At 46.5% G+C, this 26552-nt stretch overlaps 1 protein-coding gene and 2 long non-coding RNA genes across 4 annotated transcripts in view; 2 read left to right on the top strand and 1 right to left on the bottom strand.

Annotated features, from left to right (window-relative positions):
* tbce (tubulin folding cofactor E) overlaps positions 1-3692 on the bottom strand; it is an 86298-nt gene extending 82606 nt beyond the window's left edge. For both annotated transcript variants that reach the window (XM_038800543.1, XM_038800544.1), the window contains exon 1: positions 3553-3692. The gene's annotated coding sequence lies outside the window, so the exon portion shown is untranslated. The remainder of the gene's footprint in view (positions 1-3552) is intronic.
* An 80-nt stretch (positions 3693-3772) lies between these two features.
* On the top strand, positions 3773-13919 carry LOC119967697. The gene is made up of 3 exons (XR_005461053.1): positions 3773-3841; positions 4164-4303; positions 13092-13919. It is a non-coding gene; the product is annotated as an uncharacterized LOC119967697 (long non-coding RNA).
* A 5782-nt stretch (positions 13920-19701) lies between these two features.
* Positions 19702-26552, top strand: part of LOC119967698 — a 38000-nt gene continuing 31149 nt past the window's right edge. The window contains exon 1 of the long non-coding RNA XR_005461054.1: positions 19702-19720. This is a non-coding gene — a long non-coding RNA (uncharacterized LOC119967698). The remainder of the gene's footprint in view (positions 19721-26552) is intronic.

The following is a 26552-nucleotide window of genomic DNA, read 5'->3' on the forward strand; positions in this document are numbered from 1 at the left end:
TGCTTGCTTGAACCTACATACACTTATAGACAGGGACATATCCTCTGCAAGCTGAAAGAACATGTCCAGGTATTGAGCCTTTTTTTCTAAATTAAACAAAAGCGTGGGGGACAATAGTTCCCTGGTGCACTTTCTGCCTGTAGCACAAGAACTGTTACTGTGCTCCAGCAAACCCAGCGAGGTCACAGTAGGTAGGAAATAGGTACCATGTGGGCTGGGAGTAGTGCAAGGCTGGTCAGTGAGTTCTGAGCCCGAAATCCTTGACGGAGGTTAGATGCTGGAGGGGGAGAAACTTTTTTTTAAATATAAATTTGGAGTACCCAATTAATTTTTTCCAATTAAGGGGCAATTTGGCGTGGCCAATCCACCTACCCTGCACATCTTTGGGTTGTGGGGGCGAAACCCACGCAAACACGGGGAGAATGTGCAAACTCCACACGGACAGTGACCCAAAGCCGGGATCAAACCTGGGGCCTCGGAGCCGTGAGGCAGCAGTGATAACCACTGTGGCACCATGCTGCCCCCTGGGAGAAACTTAATATATGCATTTCAAAATGTAGTGGATAATTTTAAGTCAGATGACATTATTTTTACTAACGTTTTGTGCTCTTGTAAGTTCTTTTTAACCACCTTTTGTATGGCCGGCGGAGGGGAGAAAGTTACAGGCAAAATGTTTTCCAAATTTGATAAAATTTGTGATGTGCGATTTGATTCATTCCTTTATTCTTTATTTTTAAATTGTTAATTATATTCAGCCTGGCGATAACTGCCAAAAGCTTAATTTCTTTTCGATGCAGGTTTGATTCAAATTTTGGGATTGCCTTTCCTGGTTACTGATTTGCGAGTTATAAATTTGTCTCGAAGATCAAAGAGTGCAAAGTTAATTTCTCACAGCTGAACAGTTCCAACAACCTCCCCGAATGAGGTAGGAAATATTCAGACGTTCATTATATTACAGATGGATCACTGGAAGCCAAACACATGGATGGGGAATTAAAAGAGGGACTTCATAATCAACATTGATCGTGGGCCTGGTTGGCCATTAATAAGGCAGGACAATGGGCGGTCCAAGAGAATTGAAAATCGCTTATTGTCACGAGTAGGCTTCAATTAAGTCAGTGTGAAAAGCCCCTAGTCGCCACATTCCGGCGCCTGTCCGGGGAGGCTGGTACGTGAATCGAACCGTGCTGCTGGCCTGCTTGGTCTGCTTTAAAAGCCAGCGATTTAGCCCAGTGAGCTAAACCAGCCTCATCCATTGTGACTGTCTGCCTGGAAAGGAAGCACGCAGTGTCTGTCAGTGCAATTGAGGCCTTCTGCAGCCAGTGGACATCGCAGTGACTGAGGTGTTTTATCAACCCTACAATCACATTTTGTTTTGTTGTTTTGTGATATGTTTCCTTTGAGACTGTTAACTTTGATGCAGTATCCTTTTAAGGGGCTGCCTTTTAATTTATCCCTCAATTTGTTCATTTCGTTTATTTGACTTTCAAAAGAAGCGCAGGAAAGAACTCCCTTGCTCTTCTCCAAAGACATGCCATTCAAGTCCACCAGAGAGGATGGATAAGACTTCAATGTAACATATCAAATGACACTCCCTCAGAACGGCAATGGGGTGTTGGGTTGTGTGCTTCAGTTTTCAGTTGAGAGCTTCAACTCTCAACCTTCTGATTCAGAGGCAAATGAAAATGGGATTAAAACAGAAGAAAACAAGGGCAGCACGGTGGTTGACACTGCTGCCTCACGGCACCGAGGATCCGGGTTCGATCGGGCCCCGGGTCACTGTCCATGTGGAATTTGCATTCTGCCGTTGTCTGCATGGGTCTCATCCCCACAATCCAAAGATGTGCCGGGCAGATGGATTGGCCACACTAAATTGCCTCTTAATTGGGAAAAAAAATAATTGGGTACCCTAGATTTATTTATTTATAAAGATACAGAGAGCACTAGACGTACCTGTTAAAGGTACACGGAGGAAGAGATAAATGCCAACTGAACAGAAGAAAATAATGAAATGTTGGTTTAAAGGAGAAGTAGAAAGGGAAAATTAGTAAAGGATGATGCAGGGCTCCTCAACATTAAAGGGTTAAATATGGAAGAGGATAGGAAGAGTTTGCAAGTTGTTTGAAAAAAGATAGAAAAACTTACAAGGGATTTAAAAGTCTGAGATAGGAAAAGGGAAAGTGTCTCTATGGCAGAGACAAAGAGAAGAATCAATATTAAATTCAGCGGTTGGTTTTATATGTTGTGTACAGTACTTTGAATTTTGTGGATATTTGATGTGTTGCACATACACTGCCAAGCTTTAAGACAACGGTGCTTCAACTCCGAATTGGAGTCTGGAAAGCGACCCATGGAGTTTGGTAGGAAGATTCTACGACTGAGAAACATGCGTATGTCTGACTTCCTGAGAAACATATCATAGAATCAACAGTGCCGAAGGAGGCCATTCGGCCCATCGAGTCCACACCAGCTCCTGGAAAGAGCACCCCACCCAAGCCCACACTCCACCCTATCCCTGTAACCCAGCAACCCCATCTAACCTAAGGGCAATTTAGCATGGCCAATCCACCTAACCTGCACATCTTTGGACTGTGGGAGGAAACCGGAGCACCCGGTGCAAACCCACGCAGACACAGGGAGAACGTGCAGACTCCGCACAGACAGTGACCCAAGTGGGGAACCTGGGGTCCTCTCACTGTGAAGCCATAATGCTAACCAGTATGCTACTGTGCTGCCCCAAACATATGTATGTTTAACTGTGAGAAACGTACATGTTTGACTGTGTGAGAAACATACAGATGTTTGATTGTCTGAGGAACATGCGTATGTTTCTCAGACAGAGGTCATTCATCCCCAGAAGTCTGGCCCAGCACAGGTCTGCTAATGGCTGATCTGTATCTTGACACCATCCATCCTGCTTGGTTCCGTGACCTTTTGTTTTATAAATTTAGAGTACCCAATTCATTTTTTCCAATTAAGGGGCAATTTAGTGTGGCCAATCCACCTACCCTGCCCATCTTTGGGTTGTGGGGGTGAAACCCACGCAAACACGGGGAGAATGTGCAAACTCCACACGGACAGCGACCCAGAGCCGGGATCGAACCTGGGACCTCGGCACCGTGAGGCTGCAGGGCTAACCCACTGTGCCACCCAGCTGCCCTTTCGTCACCTTTAATACCTTTACACAGCCAAAAAAAACATCAACCCCAATTTTGACCTCATTACCCTCCCCCCAGCCAATTTGTGGGGCAGAGTTCCAGATTTCCACTCCTCTCTCCGAGAAGAAATCCTCCCTCAACAGTCCAGCTCTAATATTAATTGTGAGATTATGTCCCCTTGTTTCAATTCCTTCACCATTTCTGTCTGCCCCATTACCAGCCCTGGCTGGGGATTGACAGTATTGATGTCCAGGCTGCAGGGCCACTGACAATGGGACAGGCCTCAGGCTTTTCTCCCACCTCCGTTAAACCCAGACAGGCCCTGCAGCGGGGGGGGGAATGACCGCTCCCTGCCCTTTTAAATCTTTCCGCCCGCCCAGCCGCTGGCAGGAACCTGGTCTCCGGGCAGCTTCTGTTGATGTATTTCTCGCCACCGGTCCGTTCAGTCCGACTCCAGACTCCAGACTCCGTCCGTCACTAGGGCGACCAGCCGCCGGAACACCAACCAAGCACCGCGGTTTCCGGTACGGAGACATTCCATGTAACAACGGAAGACGTCACTTCCTGGGCAGTGCCGAGTCACTGCGCCCCCTTCTGGTTGGAGGAACGCACCGTCACAAACCACCAGCAGCAAAGTTTGAGCATCACCAGGTCAGCCTGTGATGCCACCCACAGTCCACCAGGTCCACCAACAGGTCAGCCTGTGATGCCACCCACCGTCCACCAGGTCAGCCTGCGATGCCACCCACAGTCCACCAACAGGTCAGCCTGTGATACCACCCACAGTCCACCAGCAGGTCAGCCTGCGATGCCACCCAGAGTACACCAACAGGTCAGCCTGTGATACCACCCACAGTCCACCAGCAGGTCAGCCTGTGATGCCCACCCAGAATCCACCAGCAGGTCAGCCTGTGATGCCACCCACAGTCCACCAGCAGGTCAGCCTGTGATGCCACCCACCGTCCACCAGCAGGTCACCCTGCGATGCCACTAACAGTCCAACAGGTCAGCCTGTGATGCCACCCACAGTCCACCAACAGGTCAGCCTGTGATGCCACCCACAGCCCACCAACAGGTCAGCCGGTGATGCCACCCACAGTCCACCAACAGGTCAGCCTGCGATGCCACCCACAGTCCACCAACAGGTCAGCCTGTGATGCCACCCACAGTCCACCAACAGGTCAGCCTGTGATGCCATCTGCAGCCAATCAACAGGTCACTGTGCCTGCATGGATCTCACCCCCACAACCCAAAGATGTGCAGGACAGTTGAATTGGCCACGCTGAATTGCCCCTTAATTCGAAAAAAAGAATTGGATACTTTAAATTAAAAAATAAGAATTCATGGGACATTGACACCAGTACTGGGGAAGGAGGGAGCTGATCCAATGGAAAGGTCTTCACCGGAGTCATGCTGGGAACAGAGTTCTGGCGAATCACATAATTAGGGCTTCAAACTAAATAATGTTGGAGAGGGTTCAGTTGTATGGAAAATTAGAAAATCAAAGATAAAGGTGAAGGTCGGAGTGTAGGTTAATAATGAGGATTTTAAACAAATTAAAGGAAGGGAGGCTCAGGAGAGATTCATAAAGTTTCCGGAACAAGTAATAGAACAGTGTATGGAAATCGGCAGGAATCTAACTTCAGGCACAGCAGATAAGGGGACAACAATGAGGAGGGTGGCTGACAATGCAGGGCTGAGGGTGTTGTATCTAAATGCGTGCAGTATACGAAACAAGTTAAAGTGAGCTTGTTGCGCACATTGAAATTGGCCGGTACAATGTTGTGGGCATCACAGAGACATGGCTGCAAGGGAATCGGGGCTGGGATCTAAATAACTACGGATATGTGTCCTATTAAAAGGACAGGCAGATAGCAGGGTTGCCTTGTTAGTAAGACATTAAATTATCGATAGCAAGAAGCGATATAGGGTCAGAAGGCGTAGAATCTGTGTGGGTAGAGTTGAGGAATCGCAAAGGAAAAAAGACCCAGATGGGAGTTATGTACAGGCCCCCTAGCAGTAGTCAGGATGTGGGGAAGAAAATAAATCAGGAGATAGAAAAGGCATGTAAAAAGGTCAATATCACAATAATCATGGGAGACTTCAATATGCAGGTGGACTGGGAAATTCAGGTTGGTAGTGGATCCCTATCAAGCTTGTGGTAGAGCCCACTGGGCACAGTCAGTTCTGGACTTGGTGAGACGCTATTCGGGAACTTAAGGTGACTTTGACACTCCACAGATGCTGTCAGACCTGCTGAGATTCTCCAATATTTTCTGTTTTTGTGACGGGAAATTATAGGCCGGTTAGCTTGACTTAGGCCATTGGTAAGATTTTAGAGTCCATTAATAAGGATGTGATTGTGGAGTAGTTGGAGCTGCATGGTATAATCGGGTTGAGTCAGCATGGCTTTATATGGGGACATCATGCCTGGCAAACCTGTTAGATTTCTCTGAGGATGTGATGAGGAAGTTTGGTACTGGAGAGTCAGTGGACATGATCTGTTTGGTTTTCCAAAAGGCCTTTGACAAGGTGCCATATAAGAGGCTGCCAAATAAGATAAGATCCCATGGTGTTAGGGGAAATAGACAGAGGCTTGGCTGACTGGCAGAAGGCAGAGAGTGGGGATAAAAGTGTCTTTTTCAGGACTCAGTATTGATACTTAGAGAATACTCTTATTGATACATACAGAATACGGAGAGGCCTGGATACAATGAACATGGAAAGGATGTCCCCACTACAGTAGTAGGAAAGAGTAGAACCCGAGGGCACAGCCTCAGACTGAAGGGACAATCCTTTAAAACTCAGATGAGGAGGAATTTCTTCAGCCAGAGGATGGGGAATCTGTGGAATTCACTCCCACAGAAGGCTGTGGAGGCCAAGTCACTCGATGGGCCGAATGGCTTAATTCTGTTTCTATACATTATGGGCTTATTTCATGCCTCTCGTGAAAAAGTGCTTCTTGGACTTCCGGTGACCGTGGGCGGGAGGCAGCCGCACACTGGAGGGCTCCCGCTCGGGAAGAGAAATTTCAGGGTTTTAACACCCGGTCCCGGAGGTAACGGATGCTGAAAAAGCTGTAAGAATGCACAGGGAGGAGAAATGTCCAAGTTTGGGAAAAAAAACTGCCGTGAAAAAGGGGGTTAATGAAAGTCCGCCAGTGAGTGGAAAGGTCAGCGCAGGAACTGTAAGGAAAGCGGAGGCTGGGGCACCAGGGGAGGCCTCATCGCTCACAGCAGAGAAAAGACCAAGGTGATGGTCATGGAACTTGAAAAACAGTTCACAAAACACATGGAAGCGATGAACAAGGATATGGGGGCGGTATTGAAAGTGCGGGTGGAGGAGGCAATTGCCCCGGTAAGGGCGGCGGTATCAAGTGCAGCGGCGGAGGAGCGGGAGCAAGGTGAGACACTGAAGGAAGTGGAAGAGGCATTATCGCAGTGATCAACTCACCTTCATGGAGAAGGAGCTGCGGAAGGTGATAGAGACTAACAAGGGTCTGCGAGCCAAAATGGAAGACCTGGAAAACAGATCCAGGCGACAGAATTTGAGGATTGTGGGTCTGCCCGAAGGGATGGAAGGCCCGAGGCCGACGATTTTGCCACGATATTGGCGAAGTTATTGGGGGAGGGGGACGATCCCTCTTGATATGAACTGGATCGGGCTCATCGGTTGTAGAGGCCTATACCAAAGGCGAGGGAGCCGCCAAGAATAGTAACTGTGTGTTTCCGTAGGTACAGCGTGAAGGAGAAAGACCTGTGCTGGGCAAAGGAGAGGAGGGTGGTACAGTCGGCTGGAGCTGGTATACGCACATACCGGGACTTTACTGTGGAGTTGGCGACGAGGCGGGCTGTCTTCAGCCGGGTGAAGAAGGCACTGTACATCAGCAAGGTGCAGTGTGGCACAGTATATCCAGCTAAGTTGAGGGTGACCTACAAATCCAAGGATTTTTATTTTGGGGCATCGGAAGCGGCGGAGAGGTTTGCAAAGGCAGAAGGACTGTGGCAGAATTGAGAAATGGGACTGAGAGCGGGTCCTGTACCGATGTAGCCTCATGTAACTTTATTTTTTCACTGCGTGTTGGTGTATGTACTCTGAGTCGACGCTGTATATATTTGGACAAGGGAAGAGATGGGACTTTCATTTGCAATGATGGTTCTTTGGGGCTTGGGTGTGTCTGTTGGGGTTGTGTGCGAAAGGGGATTTATTGGTTTTCCTGGGACCGGGCAAGGGGGAAGGAGACCCGGGCGGGGGCCTCCACGCTGGCTGGTTTAAGTGAACGGGAGTGAGGTGGGGGGGAGAGGGGGGCTGCGGCCATCGGAGCCTGGTAGAACAGGTTCCGGTGAGTCTAGCCGGGGTGAAAAGTTGGGGGAAGGAACCGAGGTTGGGGGGGAGGAGTTTACAAGAAGGAAATGGAGGGGAGGAGTGTGGGGAGGGGTCTACAATTCATGAGCGTCATTCACGTTACTCTTTCGGGGATTGGATGGTGTTGAATATTGGGGGGGGTTGGGGGGTGTAGTAATCCACGGGAGGCAGGAGTTCCGTCACCACACCAATATTTATTTACAATACCGATATTACAGGAGCAGATACAAACAGTGCTGCTAGCAGTCCAGTCAACTTAAGACTGGCTCACAAAGCCTACACAGGTGATTATATGGGCCCCCTCAATGAGCTATCATTGAGGGAGCTCATACTCCAATTGGCCAACCAATAAAGCCATGGAGTTCATTACACCCCTCCCCGCAATGTCCGAGGAATTCCTGCCAGCTGGCATTCCTCTGAGCTTCTTCCTGCTCCTCATGTCTGGGTCTGTCACCTCTGTGTCGTCCGTCGGGTCGTTCTCCGAACTGGGCGGGGTGTACCTTATAGGTGCCCGCCTTTTCCTTGAAAGTTGTTCTTCTTCCTCCTTGGGGAGAGGTGTCGCGGCGGCCTCGTCGAACGTGTCCATCTCCGACTCGGACGACTGGATGACGGGGTCTGGAGAAATTGCTCGGGGCTGGGGTGTGGGTATCCTTTCCGTCTGGGCTATCCCAGCTTGAGGCGGTCCTGCTTCGCCTGCCTCCAGGTGTGGTTCCACTGCCCTTATTTGGTCAAGGTGTTTCTTCAGCACCTTACCTCCTATCGAAACCTCATAGGATATGGGCCCTGTTTGGGACTCTACCGTGCCTTTAACCCATGTTGGTCCATTCCCATAATTCTTGACCCAAACCGGTGCCCCCACCTGGAAATGTTTTTGCTGCCGACTATTATCATGCCCCCTGCGTTGGGCCTCCTGTTGTTTCTCCACTTTTCCTTTTAAATTTGGGAAAAAGAGACTCAGCCTCGTTCGCAGCCGCCTTCCCATTAAGAGTTCAGCTGGCGGTATGCCCGTTGTGGAATGCGGTGTGGTCCTGTAATCAAACAGCTAGCGGGAGAGATTTGTGTCCATTGACGCTGCCGGCTGCTTCTTGAGTCCCGCTTTAAGTGCCTCTCTCTGCCAGGTCGTTGGATTGTAAGGGGCCGTTTTGATGTGACGGACTCCGTTTTCCTTCAGGAATTTTCCAAATTCCCCACTTGTGAATGCCGTTCCGTTGTCCGACACCAATACCTCCGGAAGTCCATGTGTTGCAAACGAGGCCCTGAGCTTTTCAATTGTCGATGCTGTGCTTGCCGCGTTTACCCGATGGACGTCCAACCATTTTGAGTGGGCGTCCACTATCACCAAAAACATTGAGCCCATGAAAGGGCCGGCGTGGTCAATATGCAGGCGGGTCCACGATCTGCCTGGCCATTCCCACGGGTGCAATGGTGCCGCTGGTGGCACTCTTTGCCCCTGTTGGCACTCCTGGCACCGACGTAACAAGGCTGCTATGTCCGTGTCCAAACCTGGCCACCAAACGTAGCTTCGAGCTAGCATCTTCATTTTAGACACCCCTGGGTGTCCGTGATGTAACTCGGTTAAGATTGCCTGACGGCCCTGAGCTGGGACTATTACCCGGGCTCCCCATAATAGGATACCGTCTTCTACGGTTATTTGGTCCCTTCTGCTCCAGTATGGGTGCATCTGGGGCTCACTGGTCTTTCCAGTTCCCCTGTTAGCAGTAAATGCTTCATCTTGGCTAAAACTGGGTCTTTTTGCGTCCACAACCGAATATGTTGTGCATCTACTGGTAGGGTGTCCAAAAAATTTAGAGTCATTACTGTCTCCTCTACTTTTGGTATTTGCAGCGGAGTGTCCGGGAGGGGAAGTCTGCTCAAAGCATCTGCATTTGCTACTTGCGTTCCCGGTCTGTGCTCCAGAACGTATCTATACGCCGCCAGTAGCAACGGCCAGCGTTGGATTCTAGCTGATGCAATTGGGGGTATTGACTTATCTTCTTTTAATAACCCTAATAACGCCTTATGGTCCGTCACTATGGTGAATTTCCACTCGTACAAATACTGGTGAAATTTTTTTTACTGCGAATATCACCGCCAGTCCTTCCTTCTCGATTTGGGCGTACTTCCTCTCAGCCATCGCCAAGGTCCTCAAAGCATAGGCTATTGGCCGTTCTTCCCCATTCCTTCCTCTATGGGCTAAGACGGCTCCTACCCCATAGGGGGATGCATCACAAGTGACCACCAACTCCTTCCTTGGGTCATAATGCTCTAGGACATTTTCGGATGACAGCTGTTCCTTAATGTCCCTAAATGCTCGGTTTTGGCGGGCGGACCATTTCCATTCTTGCCCCTTTTTTAGTAGCTGGTGGAGGGGTTCTAGGATGGACGCCCTATTTTCAATACATTTTCCATAATAGGTTACCAACCCTAGAAATAATCGTAACTCCTGGACCGTGGTGAGAGCTGAGGCTTCTTTTATTGCCCTTACTCTGTCTTCTAATGGGTGTAAGCCTGACTCGTCTACTTTATATCCCAGGTACGTCACTTGTGGGGCCAGTAAAACACATTTTTCCCTTTTTAGCCGTATGCCTGCCTTTGCGAAACGCCTGAGCACTTCCTCCAGGTTCCTTAAGTGTTCCCTGTAGTTCCTGCGCCACACTTGCTGTCTTTTCTAGGGACAGTGCAAGCTGTAACGCCTGTCTACAGTCAACAGGTGTTTCTGTATTGTGAGGTCGTTTATACCACACACTAACCGGTCCCGAAGCATTTCATTTAGAGTCGGGCCGAACTCACATTTTTCCACCAGCCTTCTCAGACGGGTCAAGAAATTCGTGACTGACTCCCTGTCTTCCCGCTTCGCTGTGTAGAATCTGTACCTACGCAAAATGAGGGGTGGTTTTGGGTCGTAGTGCTCTTTCACCAATTCCGTTACTTCTTGGAAAGTTTGTGTCCGGCGCATCGGGATAAATCAGACTACGTATAATGGCGAAAGCTGAGGGTCCGCACGCCGACAGCAGGATAAGCCGTCTCCTTTTGTCCGTCAGTATATAATTTGCCTGGAAGAAGTAACACATTCTCTCCACATACTGGGACCAGTCCTCAATAGCCGGGTCGAATGCCTCTAACCTCCCAAAAAACAGCATTTTAAAAATGGCAAGGCTTACCCTCCGAGTGCGGCAACTGGTCTCCACAAAATTCTTAGTTTACCTTGTCGCCACTGTAGTAATCCACGGGAGGCAGGAACTCCGTCACCACACCAATATTTATTTACAATAACGATATTACAGGAGCAGCTACAAACAGTGCTGCTAGCAGTCCAGTCAACTTAAGACTGGCTCACAAAGCCTACACAGGTGCTTATATGGGCCCCCTCAATGAGCTATCATTGAGGGAGCTCATACTCCAATTGGCCAACCAATAAAGGCAATTGGAGTTCATTACGAGGGGATGGACTATATATGTCAATGGTGACCATAGGCGATTCCTGATTCCTTTTTTTCCCACCTTGGGAGGGTTTGTTTTATTTGATGCTTATATTGTCAGGTGGGCCATTGTTTGGGGGTTAGTGGGAGGGTGGGATAGTTGTTGTTAATAAGGGGATTGACATTGTATTCGTTACCGTTTACTGTTCGTTGGTGGGTTGTAAATTCTGAAGAAAATGTGAAAATGGAGAATAAAAATATTTTAAAAAAAAAGAAAAAATGCTTCTTGACATCACGCTGATTAATTTAGACACCACTGTCTAATTTTAAAGTTATGCTCCCTTCTTGATGCCCCCATCAGAGGGAATAGTTTTTTTGTATAGAATCTGTCAATTCTAATTATCCTTTTAATGGGATTGAGAATTCTGTTTAGTGTAATTCATCCAAAGAGCCAACTATAACTAATGAACCCAGAATCGCTACTGAACAGCCTCGTTCGATCCATTCTATTGTACTTCTCGGTCCTGATCAGTAGATTTTAAGAGGTAATTAAGGGGGTGAACTAATTGAAGTGTTTAAGATGTTTAAAGGACTCAATAGGGGTAAATAGAAATGATTTCCTCTGCTGGGGGAACTACAGAACAAGGGAAGGTAATCTTAAAATTAGTGCTCTTCAGGGGTAATGGCAGGAAGCACTCCTTCAAACACAGGATGGTTGAAATCTGGTACTCTGCAACCCCTTCCAAAAGTGTTGAGGCTGAAGATCAATTAAAAATTTCAACACGGAGTACATTTTTGGTGAAGGCACATTAAGGGTATCAAGGCCAGTAGGTGGAATTTAGATACAGAGCAGCCATGATCTAATTATTTCCAATTAAGGACCAATTTAGCATGGTGTTATGGGCCAGGGTTCAGAGAACCCCAAAGTGTATCATGGAGTTCACCTGACCCACAACTTTAAATAGATTGTGGTTATGAGGAGCACACGGACCCACTCTGCAGGTGTGATGCTGCAGAAATCAACAGTACTTTTAAATTAGAATAATGTTTATTTATGAAACCAGTTAACACTTTATAATAATAATACAATAATAATAGCTTATTGTCACAAGTAGGCGTCAATGAAGTTACTGTGAAAAGCCCCTAGTTGCCACATTCCGGCACCTGTTCGGGGAGGCTGGTACGCCCACAGTAAACAACAACTATCAACACCAATAATCCCCACAGATACAATATTCTATAAGTAACCCTGAATATTTCCTTGCAACATTCATAAGACAAAAGACCCTTTTTAACTCAGAGATCAGGTTTGAATTCTCTACTGAGAGCAGTTATCACTTTGAAATCACCCTATTAATCTGGAGATTGTTTTTAGTTTGCAGAGAGAGATACTTTTACAGCTCCTTGTTTCACCTGCAGCTATCCAGCTCTCAAAACAAAACTAAACACACCCTGTATCAAACAGCCTAAAACGAAAGTAAAGCATCCAGACAGCCCAGCTCCACCCACACTCTGACATCACTGACAAACACCAATTTCTTCAAGGTACATCCACAACAGATATTTTTATAAACACCCATTTCTTAAAGGTACTCTCACATGACAATGGCCAATCCAGCTACCCTGCACATCTTTGGGTTGTGGGAGGGCAGCAAGGTGGCGCAGTGGGTTAGCAAAATGGCCTCACGGCGCCGAGGTCCCAGGTTCGATCCTGGCCCTGGGTCACTGTCCATGTGAAGTTTGCACATTTTCCCCGTGTCTGTGTGGGTTTCGCCCCCACAACCCAAAAATGTGCCAGCTAGGTGGATTGGCCACGCTAAATTGTCCCTTAATTGGAAAAAATGAATTGGGTACTCTAAATTTTTTTTTAAATCTTTGGGTTGTGGGGGTGAGACCCACGCAGACACGGGGAGAATGTGCAAACTCCACATGGACAGTGACCCAGGGCTGGGATCGAACCCGGGTCCTCGGCGCCGTGAGGCAGCAGTGCTAACCACTGTGCCACCATGCTGCCCCAGCCATGATCTAATTGAGTGACAGATTAGGCTTGAAGGGCAAAATGGCTTCCTCCTATTCTCTGATCTCATGGTTTTGAATGAAAGGCCAATTGGACTGAAATGTTAACTCTTGTTTTTATCTCTCTCCACAGAGGCTGCCCGACCAGCTGAGAGTTTCCAGCATTATTTTGTTTTTATTTCCTCATCACACAGGCAATACCCAATCCATCCAGCAGGTGACAGTAACAGCCAATACTCAGACCTGCCAGACAGTCCCAGCTGCTGCAGATGGCAGGAATGAAAGCCCTGTAACATGTCTGGGTTTGTTGGAGAACGCAATCCCTGAAGATTGCAAGCAGGATGGATGATAGATTACAGAAACTTCCTGTTGCTAACATAGTGTCCCCTGCTTTTATTTTTGTAACTTATACACATCACCAGAAATGTGATAACTCTTGCCAATCGCTGCACGCCAAAATATTCCACATTGGTCTTTGGATTCTTACTCGTGGGAATTCCTGAGTGGAGTAATACAATTCACAGACCAGGAATTCTGTAGGACTGTGCCAAGAGAAGTGTGAATGGCCAGTGACATGACCAGCCAGATATGTCCTGACAGCAGCTCATTGCCTGTCAGAGTGTTCAGCGTGTAGAAAGTGACTGAGTGGGCAGAGGGTGAAAGGAAATGAGAAAAACTAAATAAAAAGATGGAGGGACGAGAAACGGGCCATTCGGCTCCACCTCCATGCCAGTATTTGTGCTCCAGACAAACCTTCTCCGAACCCCTTTTCCACTTATGCTATCAGCACCTTTTATTTCTTTCCAATCTCCCTCATGCACTTTTCCAGCCTTCTCTCAAGTGCATCTATGCTATTCACCCTCAACTGCTCCTTCTGGTAGTGCATTCCACACACTGTAACCACTCTCTGGGTAAAGAGGTTTATCCTGAATTCCCTATTGGATTTATTAGTGGCTACATCACATTTAAAAAAATAAATTTAGAGTACCCAATAATTTTTTCCAATTAAGGGCCAATTTAGTGTGGCCAATCCATCTGTCCTGCACATCTTTTGGGTTGTGGGGGCGAAACCCACGCAGACATGAGGAGAATGTGCAAACTGCACACGGACAGTGACCCAGGGCCGGGATTCGAACCTGGGTCCTCAGTGCCGTAGGCAACAATGCTAACCACTTTGCCACCGTTCTGCCCACATCACGTTTCTGATTATTTAGGAACAGGCGGATAGCGTTCAGCTTCTCGAGCCAATTCCATCACTCATGGATAATCAATTCCATTTACACATCTTGGCTCCACATTTCTCATTATCATAAGCCTAACACAATTCTGTCAGACTGTCTTGAACTGCAATTGTGGCCCCAGCAAAATCAAGTGGCATTCCTTCTGTTGTTACTTACCCTAAACATAATCCTTAACAGAAGTGGAATACTATGGGGCGGCACAGTGCTTAGTACTGCTGCCTCACAGCGCCAGGGACCCGGGTTCAATTCCGACCTCGGGTGACTGTGTGGCGTTTGCACGTTCTCCCCGAGTCTGCGTGGGTTTCCTCCGGGTGCTCCGGTTTCCTCCCATAGTCCAAAGATGTGCAGATTAGGTGGATACTAAATTGCCCCTAAGTGTCCAAAGGTTAGGTGGGGTTACAGGGATAGAGCAGGGATTGGGTCTATGTGGGGTGGACTTTTGAATGGTTGGTGCAGACTCGATGGGCCGAATGGCCTCCTTCCGCACGGTAAGAATTCTACTGTTCGAGAATGGGCAGCATTGAGCTATGTTCCCAGTTCAGCAGAGTTTGTGAAGTTAGAGAAGGAGCGAGTAGGATTGTACAGAACTGTGCAGACTGGAGACTAAATGGTGTCCAGCAAAATATGTTGCTAACATTAGAAACTCTGAGCAAACAATCACAATCCACCTGGGAACTTTACAAACCATAGCAGGTTAAACCTCACTTCACTCTAATCAAACTGGGGAATCTCAAATGTCATAAGGACCCAATCTGACATCTGTCCAGCTATGGTTGTCCTGCAGGTTGTCTGTTATTGAGGATCTTAACCATTTTACAGTAATTTAAAATGTGCAGTTTGACAACAATAGTTCTAGGAAAGGAAAGACCAAATGTGTGTAAATTACAGTATAAAGTATCAACCAGGCTCAGAGTCAGGAACCCAGCACAGAATGTGGGCTGACACTCCACCGACAGGAGGGTCAGTAACCAGAGCACATTGATTAAAGGTACGTGGCAAAGGAACCAGGGAGGAGATGAAAATGTTCTTGTGATAGAATCCCTACAGTGCAGAAGGAGGCCATTCAGCCCATTGGGTCTGCATCGACTCTCTAAAAGGGCATCCCACCGAGGGTCAGGCCCCTACCCTACCCTGTAACCCCACCTAACCTTTTGGACACTAAGGGCAATTTAGCATGGCCAATCCACCTAACCTACACATCTTTGGACTGTGGGAGGAAACCGAAGCACCCGGAGGAAACCCACGCAGACACGGGGAAAACATGCAGACTCCGCACAAGACAGTCACCAGGGGGCGGAATTGAACCTGGGACCCTGGAGCCGTGAGGCAGCAGTGCGAATCACTATCTGGTCTGGAATGCACTGGCTGAAAGGGGATGGAAGCAGATTCAATAGTAACTTTTAGATGAGAAATAGATAAATATTTGCAAATAAAAATAGCAAGGCTTTGGGGAAACGTGCATCAGGATTGGGACTTATTAAATTAGCATTGCCATAGAGCCAGCATGTGCGCAGTGGGCTGAATGGTGTACCAAATCATTTTATAACTGGTGAGAGGATGATTCTGGACAAAGTCAATTGAGGCAGGTCTGGTTGATTTTAAATGGTTGATAGTTCTTGGAAGTGTCATTTTGCAACAAAGCACTTTTTGGATATCAAATTCCAACTGGAATTTACTAGGAATCCTTCATGGTACAATGGTCTTCGATCCAGTCTGGCTGGGAACTCCCAGTGTTGGCAATCAGCTGGCACCACTTTGAAGGCAACAATGCTCTAAATCTGCCTTTGTATCCTTTGTAGCCAATAAAGTACATTTTGAAGTGGAATCACTGTTGTCATGTAGGAAATAGCGCAGCCAATTTCTGCACAGCAATGTTCCACCAACAACGCTGGTAGCTAGCTCCCTGTAAAGAGCTGGCTGACTTTGTGGTGTCGGCCGAGGGGGGGGGGGGGGGGGGGTAGGTAGGTGGAAAGAGGGGCTGATTGGCAAGCCGCAGTGAATGCATTCCTCCCGAAATTGGATTGGTTTCCTTGGCGACGGCAGCTGGAAGACAGAGCTCCGTTCAGAGGCCCCGCCCCCTCTCATCTCCACACCGCGCACTCTGCAGCCCATGTGTGTCAAGTGATCCTTCACACGGTCGGGCATTGAGATGCTGTACATCTGCAAAAGCATTGGATTTGCATTTTCCATGTGCGTGTTAGATTTCTGCAATAAAGGTGTAAAGCTGTACTTCAGATTGGCGGGCAATTTTTTCTTTGAAATGAAAATACCGATTTTACTGCCAAAATACTGATTTTTGGAATCTGGAATACTGATTTCTGTTGGGAAAGGTTGGCAACTCTGCACCAACAACGTGAAAAATGAATAAATAATCTATTTTTAATTAATTTGGCTGATGGCTGAATGTTGACCCAGGACATCAGGGAGAATTACCCTCCATTTCTTCATAGTGCTGTGGGATGGTTTATGTCCACCTCCAAAGTCTCAGTTGAATGTCTCACGTGCAAAAAGGCACTGCAGCCTCGGTACTGCAGTGAGCGATCAGCCTGGAAAAAGTGCTCAGTTCGCTGGCGTGGAACTCAAACTGGAACCACTGCCACAGAAGCAAGTGCGCTATCCACTGAACCACAGCTGACATGAAATGAAAATCGCTTATTGTCACGAGTAGGCTTCAATTAAGTTACTGTGAAAAGCCCCTAGTCGCCACATTCCGGCGCCTGTCCAGGGAGGCTGGTACATGATGCTAACCTCAGCATCACCAACATTAGGGTGCATCGGTCCTTCAAATCTATCTTAGCTAAATGTGTTGCAAAACATCTCTGTAGGAACTGCACTCCTGTGGGAGTGTTACAATCTTGTGAACCGACCATTATGTATGGGAATTCTGTGCTTCAGTAAGACCAGGTTATCAGGCATACAGTATTTTTTCAAACAGCGACTTACATCAATATAGTGCCTTTATCATCGTGCACATAGCCAACGCTCTATAGGAGCGTTAGCAGGCAGAAACTAACATTAACCCACATAAGGAGATATTAGGACATGCCCCAGGTTTTGACGCACATCTTAAGGAATAGCTGGAGATGTTTTAGGGAGGAGTCTACAGCAGTGTTTTTCTAAAAAAAAAATTCCGGCACCCACTTCTGCCAACTGCCCAATCTTCTGAACCCACGTCAGCCGACCTTCTCGACACACCAAACATTCACTTACCTTTAATTTGAAAGAGGGAATCGGCTTGGTCCTCGTGACCTCACTATAATCGGGTCAAAGGAGATGAGGGCAATGCTCAAAACAGGTGCAGAGTTCAGCCAGTTCCTTTGTGCCATCTTCATCTTATGAAAACGGAAAGTCCAACCTCGCACATGTAGGTCATTGTGGAAGCAACAGCAACAAAATTCTTATTTTACTCAGCACTGGATACTCCTGGGAGATGCTACTCCAGAATTCTGACAGCTTCATGGGCTTTTGACGTATTTGTAATGTGATATCGCAGGTCAGGTACAGCAGTAATTTGGAGGCAGCTGTAAGTTAATGACTGAATCTGGGGCCTCAATCTCAAAAGGAATATTTCACCCACCACTTCTCTTTCAAAATCTGAAACTTAACATAGAAATACAGTGCAGAAGGAGGTCATTTGGCCCATCGAGCCTGCACCCACCCACTTAAGCCCTCACTTCCACCCTATCCCTGTAATCCAATAACCCCATTTAACCTTTTTTGGTCAGTAAGGGCAATTTAACATGGCCAATCCACCTAACCTGCACGTCTTTGGACTGTGGGAGGAAACCGGAGCACCCGGAGGAAACCCACGCAGATACTGGGAGAACATGCAGACTCCGCACAGTGACCCAGCGGGGAATCAAACCTGGGACTCTGGCACTGTGAAGCCACAGTGCTATCCACTTGTGCTGCCATGTGGCAAATGAGAGAATGACTTCTCTCATTTGCCAGTACTTCACTGCATTAACACACATGGGCTTTACATCCTTATTTGTATTGGCACAATTGACAAAACCATACCTAAATAAATCATTTTTATACTGCTTTGTTCCTGAGCAGTTCCTTCTTTGGAGGCCCTGGAGCTCTGTACCGAGTGAACACTAGCACTGCTCTGTCCTGGCCTGACCCAGATCTCTCAGCAGATTCTGTTGAGATCCTGCCCAGTAGGTACTGGGCGTGTGTGTGTCTCTGGCCAACTTACTTGTACCAAAACGATCCATTTTCCCAGTCCTCTTGCCAGCAGCTAGAAAATGGAAGATATCCTCAGTGATTTGCTGCCAAAAGCACGTACATGCAGGGTGCTTGACATCGAGTGTATGTACAGGGTGTGTGACATGCTCACTGCTGCCACTTCTGGCTGGAAGACCCCACACAGCTTCATTTCATTTTATTTAAAAGGCGGCAGCCATTGTCAATTTAAGCCGGTAGTGGTCGTTGGGCGCTTCTCCGGGAATGGCACAACCGACCACTCCGCGCCCCTCCCGACCGCTCCGCACCCCTCCCGACATCCACCTATGGATCATGACCAACACTTTGAAAAATCCTGGTCTAGAGTGTGTGGCCGTGACACCTAAAAGCACGGCCGCCAGTGGTAGAGTGATTAAAATTAGGAACCTGTTGGAGACCTGAATTGGAGGAGCGCAGAGATCTCGGGATATGTTGAAGGAGATTTCAGAGATAGCAGAGCAGCGTGGATACATTTGGAAACAAGGATGAGAACCTTAAAATCAAATTGGTGCTCAATCAGAAATCAGTGTAGGTTAACAAGGACAAGTAGCAAAGGTCGAGTGGAGTGAAGGTCCTTGTGAAAGGAACCTGGGTATCTCTGGGATGCACCAAAGAAGTAAAGTGGAATCAAAGACCAAGCCACAAACCCAATCTTGGGTAAATTTGAGAGCCTTGTAAATAGAGATTGTGAGGACTAAAAAACTAATATTTCCATTGAAAAATTAATGAAATGAAATCAGGTTATTTGCCACATTTTCTTCAAATTCAGATGCAAGTCTGAATAGAACTGGTGGGGAGTTTTACTTCTTTGTGAAGGCATTTAGTGCATTATCGCAAAGTCAACCATGGTTCATTGAATAGCACACTCACATAAGTGTGAGAGAGTCGGGGGTTCATAGTCCCACTCCAAAAACCTATTTTAAGCTAGTTTAATATTAAAAAGTGATTTGCAGATTAAGCCACTCAAACCCGGGCCCCTCATCTCTTACTTGTAACAAAACGATCCATTTTCCTCTTGCCAGTAGCTACAAAATGGAAGAAGCTCTCCTCTGTGATTTTCTGACAAAAGCATGTACATACAGGGTGCTTGACATCGAGTGTACGTGCAGGGCCAGAAGTGTACCTAAGGTGGAGCTCTCAACAGTTACCTTCAGGTTTTCATGTCTTTTATATTCCCCCCCCCCCCCCCCCCTCTTGTCCAACAGAGTGGTGCTGTGCTTGTCAACTTCTTCAGGCAGAGAGGTCTTAACTCCTCGTTTTCAGTGACCCAAAGATCAGCACTTTGGAATAACAAGTGAGTATTCAACAATTTGCTATCAAGACACTGCATCTGGGAACATCCACACAAACTCTTACAGGCTCCTGAAATGTGTGTTTGTTGTTTATGAAAATCGCTTATTGTCACAAGTAGGCTTCAATGAAGTTATTGAAAAGCCCCTAGTCGCCACATTCCGGCGCCTGTTCGGGGAGGCTGGTACGGGAATTGAACCGTGCTGCTGGCCTGCCTGGTCTGCTTTCAAAGCGTGGGCACCAGCATTTGTTGCCCATCCCAAATTTCCTTCGAGAGCAATTAAGGGTTAAACACATGCAGACCAGGTAAGGATGGCAGATTTCCTGCCCGGACAACCGGATGGGTTTTTATGACAATGAATGACAGCTTCATGATCACCATTTTAATTGCAGACTTTAAAAGTAAATTAAATTCAAATTCTACCAGCTGCCAGAATGGGATTTGAACCTTTGCCCCCAGGGCATGAGCCTAGTCATAGTGTCATAGGTTTACAGCATGAAACCAGGCTCGTCGGCCCGACTTGTCCATGCCACCCAGTTTTTAACCACAAGGCTAGTCCCAATTGCCCGCATTTGGTCCATAATCCCTCTGTACTCATCTTTCCCATATAACTGTCTCAATGCTTTTTAATAGACAAAATTGTACCCGCCTCTACCACTGCCTCTGGCAGCTCATTCCAGACACTCACCACTGTGTGTGTGAAAATATTGCCCCTCTGGACCCTTTTATATCTCTCCCCTCTCACCTTAAACCTATGCCCTCTAGTTTTAGACTCCCTACCTTTGGGAAAAGATGTTGACTATCTATCTTATCTATGCCCCTCATTATTTTATAGACCTCTATAAGTTCACCCCTAAGCCTCCTACACTCCAGGGAAAAAAAGCCCCACTCTATCCAACCTCTCCTTATAACTCAAACCATCAAGTCACGGTAGCATCCTAGTAATTCTTTTCTGCACTCTTTCTGTGTGGCCTTACTAATGTCTTGTACAACTTCAGCAAGACGTCCCAAATCCGGTATTCAATGTTCTGACCAATGAAACCAAGCATGCCGAATGCCTTCTGCACCACGCTGTCCACCTGTGACTCCACTCCTATGGATTACTTGTCCAGTGACATTACCATCATCTCCCCAGATGTACGCACTGCGTGGTGTGTGGGCAGTGCATCGGTTTGTGGGTGTGGGGGGGTGAGCACGTGCATCTGAAGACAGAGTCAGACCCACAGATGAAGACAGTCATGAAGGAGGATGGAGAATCGTGAAGGGGCACGGGGATGATTATTTTTTTTTAAAACACAAGCTACATGCAGTTAATTCAGGAAATACTCCTCAGAATACCTGCTAAACTGCAGGGTCAAGGAGCACAACAACAATATCATGACTGAATAGCAAGGTGGGAGGGAAAGAGGTGGAATACATGACCCTCACATATCCTTTGGTGACAGAAATCCAATAAATATTTGACAATAGTTATCCAGTCCAAAAGGAAACCAAAGTAGAACTGCTTTCCTCACTCGGATATAACCTGAAATTCACTCCAGCTTTAACAGTCAATAGGTAGCTGTCATTTTTAATTTAAAAAATCCTCTTTCATTTGATCAATCAGACTTAAACCTTGAGCAAAGGGATGACAATATCTCAAAAATGTAGTTCAAGTCTGGTGCAAACTGACAGTTCTGGTTCACGAAATACAACCCAAGATAATTAACTTCATATTCTTTACACATTTAGGACACATGCACCACATAATGACAGGATAATATACTCAGAAATATGTCCTAAAGGGAAAATAACAGCCAACCATCAATGATAAGCCAAGTGCACAGAGGCATCTCATCAAGCATCCCTGGTGGATTGAATAAGGAGAAGTACATGTAGACTGCAAATGAGAAGAAGGAAATAAAGTGGATTTGTCATGAAGGATACTTAGGAAAATTCAAGTTCCACCCCTGAAACAAAATCTACGCGACACGCTAAATGCAATATTGGGGAACGCAGCACTGTCAGGGGCAGTTTGAAGATGTATAGTTAACCTAGTGCACTTGCAGCATCAAGCTACCTCAAGTTATGAATAGGCTATATTAAGGTGTTTCAGTATGCTGATGCAACTGTTGTTTTGAGTTGGATTGATATCTGGGTCAGTTGTTTCATTCTGGGTACTTACTGGTTATCTGCCACTGCAGTATGACATTTATCCGTACTCCGCAAAGGGAACTTGGCATTTTTCCACATATGGGCTCCCAGTTGCATGCAAAGTGTAGGTCACCTTCTTACATACAAACAAAATACTTTGCATCTCTGTAACCTCTTCCAGTGGAGCACGGTAGCATGGTGGTTAGCATCAATGCTTCACAGCTCCAGGGTCCCAGGTTCGATTCCCGGCTGGGTCACTGTCTGTGTGGAGTCTGCACATCCTCCCCGTGTGTGCGTGGGTTTCCTCCGGGTGCTCCGGTTTCCTCCCACAGTCCAAAGATGTGCGGGTTAGGTGGATTGGCCATGCTAAATTGCCCGTAGTGTCCCAAAAAGTAAGGTTAAGGGGGGGTTGTTGGGTTACGGGTATAGGGTGGATACGTGGGTTTGAGTAGGGTGATCATTGCTCGGCACAACATCGAGGGCCGAAGGGCCTGTTCTGTACTGTTCTATGTTCTATTAACTCTCAGATCTCTGTGCTCCTCCATTACTCCTCTTGCACATCCCCAAGATTCATTGCTCCACTATTGTTAACGATCTCAGACCAGCCCCCAACAGTGGCTAGGATACTGGACCAACTCCCCAATATTTTAATTTATTTTGTACGATTGTGCGGGAAGAAAAAATTCGCTCCAGGAGTGATTGCATGAAATAAATAGGGCTTTGATACATTAAAACAAAATGTTCTTATGAATACATTATTAAACTCTATAACCTCACCCCAAGAAGAACAGCATAAAATTACGTCCTTAATTCTGCCACTCAATTTCCCATTAAACAAAAGAAACATACAGCTCTCAAATCAGCAGGGCATAGAGTAATACTTACTTTGCAGAATGGAGTTGGGCCCCAGTTAGAACCCCTTCAGACTCTGGCTGAATATTTTCAAATAGTTGCTTCACCTGGGTTGTTTCAGCCTCTTCCTTGTCTTCAGATAAGACTGCTCTGCTTTAAAATATTATTACACCTTTTAAAAAAAACCAATCCTGCTTGGAAAGAAAACTGCCTTTACTTGTAGATTTTGTCTTCGCCAGATCAGACCTCTTCAAAAGCTCTCTCAAAAAAAATCTCTTAGCTCCACCCAGCACTTACATCATCTCCCCAAGCTGAAAAATAAATGAAATTTTGTTCAGGGACTGAAAGCACAATAGTCCCCAGAGACTGTCCCCATCAAACCACAGTGCATTAGCCCAGACTGAAAAACACATTCCTCTGTCAATTTCACCTTCTAGCTGCTAAAAGCTCCTAGGACCTGCAAAACAGAATCCTTTTAAACAAAACAGGCCCACTGCAGTCAAATACACTCTAACGCCATGCTTTGAAATCATAAATTGCCCAATACATTTATAATCTACTTTTTCTAAAATCCTCCATTCATCACACTAATGACGACATGGTAGCACAGTGCCATGGGCCCAGGTTTGATTCCTGGCTTGGGTCACTGTCTGTGTGGAGTCTGTACGCTCTCCCCATGTCTGCGTGGGTTTCCTCCGGGTGCTCTGGTTTCCTCCCACAAGTCCCGAAAGACGTGCTGTTAGGTAATTTGGGCATTCTGAATTCTCCCTGTGTACCCGAACAGGCGCCGGAATGTGGTGACTCGGAGATTTTCACAGTAACTTCAGTACAGTGTTAATGTAAGCCTACTTGTGACAATAAAGGTTATTGTATTTAGTGATGACTGATTTCTGCTGCCTCAGCCCCAAGCTCTGGAGTTCCTTCTCTAAACCCATTTGTTGCTCCTCCTTCAAGATGCTCCTTAAAACATACCTCTTTGATCACACTTCCCCAGTATCTCCTAACACAAAAAGCTGGCAATCTTAAAAACAGAAAAAAAGCTGGAAATATCCAGCAGGTCTGGTAGCACGTGGGGTGAGAGAAAACAAAGTAAACCTTTCAGGTTGATAATCCTTCACCAGACAATGGGTTGAATCTGCCATGGAGTGGCAACCACTGTTGGAGGATGCCATCCATTCCTATTTATTTCACTTGCACTCCACGAAGCGCCCCATTTCTCATCTGGTCTTCCAAACTGGGCCTCTTCAAATGCAGAACTCACCTGTTTTGGGAATCACTCACTTGTAGTGCAGATTCATTGGGAAAAGCCAAGCTACACTCCTGTAGAGTTTTATTGTTCCAAAGGAACTTTGAGGTGCTATGTGTAAAGTGAGTGGATAGGGTGGTGGGCAAGAGGGTGAATGGGCAGGAGTGACAGGTAAGGGGGTAGGTTGAATCAGTAGCATAGTTACCCAAGAGGTAGAACTGGTTTTAATCCTTCTAAACTGTCCTGGGTAACATTCAAAGTCTCTGCATAATCAGTATGTGGACACTTCCGAAGGATCAGATGCTCTTTTGCTCCAAGTGGATTCCATGCTCCACACTTTTTAAATGCATAATAAAGACACTATATAAATCAGGCACTGTTGTTGTTTTGCATTTTTCCTGATGTATGTGAAATCTGACTTCATTGGTTGTCAGGGAGGGGTGGGGGTCAGGACGTGGGGTTGGGACGTGGGGGAGGTGCAAAGTTCAAAACATCTCCCTGCTGATAAATAATTCATTTTGGCAGTGATGCAGCAAGAAGAACAAGGAGTTTATATGATTTGTAATCATTATGTCATTCTACAAATCCATCTTCACAATTCAATTAAGTCACGCGAAACGAGGGGAATACAAAGGGAAGAGAAGGGAAATGGGTCACAGGCTCAGACTAATTAAAGATAACTTTAGGACCAAGTCATTTTTCCTGTACAGAGTAATTAACACTTGGAATGGACTTATTGGCAGATGGTGTGGTAAAATTCTGGCATCAGCGGGCAGCACGGTGGCGCAGTGGTAGTACTGCAGTCTCACGGCGCAGAGGTCCCAGGTTTGATCCCGGCTCTAGGTCACTGTCCGTGTGGAGTTTGCACATTCTCCCAGTGTTTGCGTGGGTTTCTCCCCCACAACCCAAAGATGTGTAAGGTAGGTGGATTGAACACACTAAATTGCCCCTTAATTGGAAAAATTGAATTGGGTACTCTAAATTTATATTTTAAAAAATCTGGCATCAGAAATCATTTATTGTAGTAATGGCAAGGGTGGCGTGAAGGGGTGTGTAAAGATCGGTTAAATGAACATCATCATGCACAGATACTTCGTCATCTTTCAACTGTGTGAATGGAGATCTTCCCAGAGTGTTTTACAAGGTAATGGAGAGTGAGAAAATGCTTAAGGGCAATAGGGAAGAAGAAGGGAATAGGTGGTTCAGTAAGGAGCAAGACTAAAGGTCAGGAAGATTTGTTTTGTCGGCCTTGGGAAAGGGTTCTTAGAGTTTGACCTGGAAGTGGCAACAGTAAGTAAATTTGTGATTACAAATGTTTAGGGAACAGAATGCTTTTTAAACCAAGTCCTTTTCAAACCTTAGAGTTTGTATCAATTGTAAAAGGGATCAATTATAATTTTTGGATAAGAAATACTGGTAGCAGTAACAGGAAATAAGTTCAATTATAGAAAAACTCTGGCACACAGACAAGACCAGAGACAAAGGGGAGAGGTACTGATGGCGAATTGGTGGATTTCGTAAAGCATTCGGCTTGAAAGGACCATGTGGATAAAACTGGGGCAATACAGGCAAGATGGCCTGCCTGATGACTCTGAGATAGTCTTGGTTGTGTCTGCTATTCCAAGTACAACTTCTAGCTTGTACCAACCATGATTTGCCTGTTAATTCGGATTTACTTTGTGTTGATTTTGATGCGTGTTAAACTGAAATTTTGTCAATTTCCTCATTTGGAGTCAGTTGGTCAGATGCTGGGAATTCTATGGCAAGTAACTCACCTTCTGCCTGACCCAAGCTCAACTGCCACCTGGCACCAATAAGGAGTGCGATGGAATACTTTCCACTTTCCTGGATGAGTGCAGCTCCAGCCACGTTCGAAAGTCTTGATGAAGCAGCCAGTTTGATTGGCACCCCATCCACCAGGTTCCACATTCATTCCCTCCACCACTGGTGGACTATGGCAGCTATTTGTACCACCTAAAGGATGCACTGCAGCAACTCACCAAAGTTCCTTCAACAGCTCCTTCCAAACCTGCAACAAGGACAAGGGCAACAGATGCATGGGAACACCATCACTTGCAAGTTCCCCTCCAAGTCACATACCATTGTGATTTGGAACTGTATTGCCATTCCTTCACTGTTATTGATTCAAAATCCTGGAATTCCCTTCCTGACAGCACTTTGGGTGTACCGAATCACATGGGCTGCAGCTCGCCACCATCTTCTCAAGGGCAATTAGCAATGGGCAAGAAATGCCGGCCGAACCAGCATTGCCCATGTCTCATGTGAAAGAGCTGGTGTGGTAAAGTAGACAAGCAGCCTGAATTTTAGGCCCAATATAAAATTGGACACTTTAAATTAATAATTTTCCGTTTCAAAATAAACCAGTCAGCTCCAGGCAGGCCTGATGGGAATTCAAACTTGGCCAAGTTCGAATACACTGAACACAGATAGCCTGCCAGGACATGTCTGGGCCTGCCCCGTCAACACCACATCAGGAGATAATCAGTTCTATTCGTATACATCGATTGTTTTGAGCTAGACCTTCTGGCACCCAGCGTTCCCACTGTCATCATATAGGGAGAGAGGTTACGTGCAACCAATACA

This window comes from Scyliorhinus canicula, chromosome 6 (assembly GCF_902713615.1).
Source record: "Scyliorhinus canicula chromosome 6, sScyCan1.1, whole genome shotgun sequence".
Taxonomy (NCBI): domain Eukaryota; kingdom Metazoa; phylum Chordata; class Chondrichthyes; order Carcharhiniformes; family Scyliorhinidae; genus Scyliorhinus; species Scyliorhinus canicula.